Raw genomic sequence first — 5,286 nt, 5'->3', positions numbered from 1 at the left:
TACATCATTAGTTTTTGATGTAGTGTTCCATGATTCATTGTTTGCATATAAAAAGAAACTGAGGGTTCTAGAGAGGAAGGGTGGGGGGATGGGTTACCCTAGTGACGGGTATTAAAGAGGGCACGTTCTGCATGGAACACTGGGTGTTATACGCAAACAGTGAATCATGGAACACTACATTATCTTATTTTTTTAAAGATTTTATTTATTTATTTGACACAGAGAGTGAGAGAGCTAGAGAAAGAACACAAGCAGAGGGAGCAGGAGAGGGAGAAGCAGGCTCCTGGCTGAACAGGGAGCCTGATACAGGACTGCATTCCAGGACCCTGGGATCATGACCCGAGCCGAAGCCAGACGCTTAATAACTGAGCCATCCAGGTGCCCGGTCAGGGAAGTTATTTTAATTGAACATAAAATTTGCAGGTTTCAGTTGAAATAAGAACCTTAATTTGACATTTAACTCTGTAGAATATCATATCAATTTAGTAAAGTGATAAAACTAATTACTTTCATAACTGTTCTTCTGATTACTATTGCCACATAGCAAAACATCTAAAAATTTCTAGCATAAAGCAACTATTTTATTACACTCATAAATTCTGTGGGTCTGGAATTTATATAAGGAATCAAAGAAATACCTGTTTTCTCTCCATTATGTTGGGAGCCTCAGCTGGGAGTACATGAAATCTGGAATGATCGGGGAGTCTGCTTCATTCACATGTGTAGTGGCCAGGCTGGAATAACACAAAGACACAACTCAAGTAGAATTCTCAACAAGAGTAAATTCAAGACTTTGCCATGTGTCTTGGACCCCTCGTGGGATTTCACTGAATAGATAGTCAAATATCTTACTGAGGGACTACAACATGAATGTTACCATGATTGAATGAGAGTTGCATAGTCTCTTATGACATAGCCTCACAAGTCACATGGTAAACTTCTGTCATACCCTACTGCTTGAAAGTTATAAGTTCATGCATACACGAAGGCGGGAGACACAGACACTGCCTTTCAATGATAGGAGTGTCAAAGTATTTGAAGCCAATTTAAAAAAAATGCACAATTTCATACTGTTGAATCACAGATCTGTACCTCTGAAACAAATAATGCAATATATGTTAAGAAAAAAAAAAAGAAGAAGATAGCAGGAGGGGAAGAATGAAGGCGGGGAAATCGGAGGGGGAGACGAACCAGGAGACATGATGGACTCTGAAAAACAAACTGAGAGTTCTAGATGGGGGTGGGGGAGTGGGGGGATGGGTTGGCCTGGTGATGGGTATTGGGGAGGGCACGTTCTGCGTGGAGCACTGGATGTTGTGCACAAACAATGAATCATGGAACACCGAATCAAAAACTAACGATGTAATGTATGGTGATTAACATAACAATAAAAAATTTAAAGAGAAAGAATGCACAATTTCTAAACAATTGTTTTAGATATTGCCCTCACATGCTTTGGAAAATTGTCAAAATTAGTAGAATATTTAAAATTGATATGGAATCTCAGATCATAAAATTCAGCCTCCCATATTGAAATGTGAGAAAGCTACAGATGAGAGAAGAAAAATTACTCATCTTTGGGGGAACCATCTGTGGCTGGAGAAAGAACCATCCAAAAACATTAAAGGATAAATAAATGGCACTCACGAAGGGCCAGAAACTGCCTGTTCCCTTCCACCAGTTGGAAAACCTCATAATTCAAGGAGGATTAGGCAGAGCACATAGAAGAGTCTTCTTTCACTAACAGGGAACAATTAGCCCCATATTAAAAACTGTCGTTGTCTTGCCAAACAAATCTTTAAGAACAAGACCTGATACGGCCAAACTGTTTCCAAGTAGCTTAATTGCATGTCAGAACAAAGCTTCAGAATATAGGAATACAAAAATATCCAGCACAAACAAGGCAAAATGTATAATCACTAGGACCCAATAAAAAAGTCACCAGACACTTAAAGGTATAGGGAAACATGATCCATAATTAGGAGGAAAGTTGACCAATTAAAACTGAACCATAAATGACACAGATATTAGAATTAGCAGGCATGGGCATTAAAACAGATGTTAGATTGCATTTCATGTGTTCAGAACTTAAGTTCAAAACTTAAAATGTCAAAAAAGATCCAAACTGAAATTCTTGACATGAAAACTATAATAGCTGAAATGAGAAATACACTGCATGGGATTAAAGACAAATTAAATATTGCCAGAGGAAAAAAAGAGTAAGTTTGAAATAAAAGCAATGGGCAGCTCCAACCGCCTGGCTCCCCGTGCTAGCCACCGATATTTGGAATTCTTACAACATGGCAGACATTGACAACAAAGAACAGTCTGAACTTGATCAAGATTTGGATGATGTTGAAGAAGTAGAAGAAGAAGAAACTGGTGAAGAAACAAAAATCAAAATGCATCAGCTGACTGTTCAGATGATGCAAAATCCTCAGATTCTTGCAGCCCTTCAAGAATGACTTGATGGTCTGGTAGAAACACCAACAGGATACATTGAAAGCTTGCCTAGGGTAGTTAAAAGATGAGTGAATGCTCTCAAAAATCTTCAAGTTAAATGTGCACAGATAGAAGCCAAATTCTATGAGGAAGTTCATGATCTTGAAAGAAAGTATGCTGTTCTCTATCAGCCTCTATTTGATAAGCGATTTGAGATCATTAATGCAATTTACGAACCTGCGGAAGAAGAATGTGAATGGAAACCAGATGAGGAGGATGAAATTTCAGAGGAGCTGAAAGAAAAAGCCAAGATTGAAGATGAGAAAAAGGATGAAGAAAAAGAAGACCCCAAGGGAATTCCTGAATTCTGGTTGACTGTTTTTAAGAACGTTGACTTGCTCAGTGATATGGTTCAGGAACATGATGAACCTATTTTGAAGCACTTGAAAGATATTAAAGTGAAGTTCTCAGATGCTGGCCAGCCCATGAGTTTTGTCTTAGAATTTCACTTTGAACCCAATGAATATTTCACAAATGAAGTGTTGACAAAGACATATAGGATGAGGTCAGAACCAGATGATTCTGATCCCTTTTCTTTCGATGGACCAGAAATTATGGGTTATACAGGGTGCCAGATAGATTGGAAAAAAGGAAAGAATGTCGCTTTGAAAACCATTAAGAAGAAACAGAAACACAAGGGATGTAGGACAGTTCGTACTGTGACCAAAACAGTTTCCAACAACTCTTTCTTTAATTTTTTTGCCCCTCCTGAAGTTCCTGAAAGTGGAGATCTGGATGATGATGCTGAAGCTATCCTTGCTGCAGACTTTGAAATTGGTCACTTTCTATGTGAGCGTATAATCCCAAGATCAGTGTTATACTTTACTGGAGAAGCTATCGAAGATGATGATGATGATTATGATGAAGAAGGTGAAGAAGCAGATGAGGAAGGGGAAGAAGAAGGAGATGAGGAAAATGATCCAGACTATGACTCAAAGAAGGATCAAAACCCAGCAGAGTGCAAGCAGCAGTGAAGCAGGATGTATGTGGCCTTGAGGATAACCTGCACTGGTCTACCTTCTGCTTCCCTGGAAAGGATGAATTTACATCATTTGACAAGCCTGTTTCAAGTTTTTTTGTTATTGTTTGTTTGTTTTGTTTTTCCAGCTTAAAATAAAAATGTCAAATATAATTAAAAAAAAGAAATAAAAGCAATGGGCAGTATCTGTTATTCGTTATTAATTATGTTTGCTTCTCTTGTGAAATTACAAATAAAAATATTAGATCTTTACAAGACCACACGAAGAAATGAAGAAATTAGTCTCCTTCCTGAAACATCGAATGAATATCAGCTACAATAGATAAGGAAAACCTCCATTACACACACACACACACACACACACACACACACACGATATGCATATATATTATGTTAAGCCACATTGTAGTGTATGAGTTTCAAAAGTTACCAGCTTCTTATCATGCAATATTATTCATAATATTCTTAGAAATTGTTAACATTCTCCTAGGAACTTCATCTGAAACTAGGCAATATACTCTGCAAATTTCAGGGAAAAATTTATTCATGCAATATATTTTACTTTAAACTTATGTTTTTGGATAATGTTTCAGCAATAACATATCAGTTATCAAAACCTATTATAGATATAATGTATATTAGTAAAAGAAGAGTTTTACTCTGTATAATTCTGTAGAGTTTCAAAATTGTTACTAACTAGAAATAAAGGCAGATGTATGACATTAGGCTTAACGTGTACTAAAATAGAGCACACAATACTGACATCAAATTGTCATCTTGCACAATCTTTTTTTAATCTCCTGAAATGCATTTCTTTATCTGAGAAAGAAGAGGTAATGCATACACATGTATAAATAAACAACAAAGGATTCCATGCTAACAGTCATGTATATCAAACCAGAGTCTTGAAAATTGAAAAGTTAGGAGCCAGTAATATTGTTCACTCATTTAGTTTATTTGTTTGAATGTTTAGTTTAAGAGTGAAAATCATGTATTAGGCATGGTGATGTTGTCTAGGAAGCAATAAAGGGCAAGATCCTCTTTGCACCTAAATAGTTCTTAAACAATTGAAACTAATTACAATGCAGTCACATATGCATGGTGTCCTGTAATGGGAGAGAGCATTCCAGAATAGAGTTCAGAGACAAGATAACAGATTAACTTCAGCTTAATGAAAGAGTAGTAGATGAGGGTTTGTAAAACATTAAAGCATAGACAACTTAGCTAAAATGTCTGAAATGTGATCATATTGTGCTGAGGAATAAAAAATTGCTTACTAAAGCTAAAGCTTATGGATAAAATGGCAGTGGGAGCTAAGTATAGCTCATAGTGGGCATTTGTGGTCCCCTCTAGTCTAAACAAAAATGTAGACCTTTCCTTTGTAACACATAATTCTGCTCTCTATGTATATCATCCAATCCTGTTCCCACATCTATATTTTGAGCAAATTTTATTTATATTGTGAGCCACTAAAATCCATAGGTCATGCTGAGCACATGGTGATGTATTTCCCCAATGCCTTAGACTCCCAGTGAAGGAGTGAATCTGCAGAGTACTTCATATTTCCCAGTTTAGTGAAATTCCATTAACATAAATATCATATATCATAATAATAAGAAACAAAATGCTCAACTAAATAAGTGTCCATATTTTAATAAATGAATACATTATACATATTGCTCTCTAATAAAGTCATGGCCAACCCATTGTTTAAATTCCAAAATATTACAAATCATGAACCAGAAAATTTCACATAAGATTTTCTATTTCTCATCTTTCTTACATATCTAGACATCCTAAACAAG

At 36.2% G+C, this 5,286-nt stretch overlaps 1 pseudogene; it reads left to right on the top strand.

The window, feature by feature from the left end:
* The first annotated feature begins 2,249 nt into the window (after positions 1–2,249).
* LOC114208218 (nucleosome assembly protein 1-like 1 pseudogene) lies at positions 2,250–3,620 on the top strand (annotated as a pseudogene).
* The last annotated feature ends 1,666 nt before the right edge of the window (positions 3,621–5,286 follow it).

Source organism: Eumetopias jubatus, unplaced genomic scaffold (assembly GCF_037043125.1).
Source record: "Eumetopias jubatus isolate StellerSeaLion01/CBP00866 unplaced genomic scaffold, mEumJub1_p1.0 scaffold_2, whole genome shotgun sequence".
NCBI classification, from domain to species: domain Eukaryota; kingdom Metazoa; phylum Chordata; class Mammalia; order Carnivora; family Otariidae; genus Eumetopias; species Eumetopias jubatus.
The sequence above is the reverse complement of the archived record's forward strand: the minus strand, read 5'-3'. Positions and strand labels throughout refer to the sequence as shown.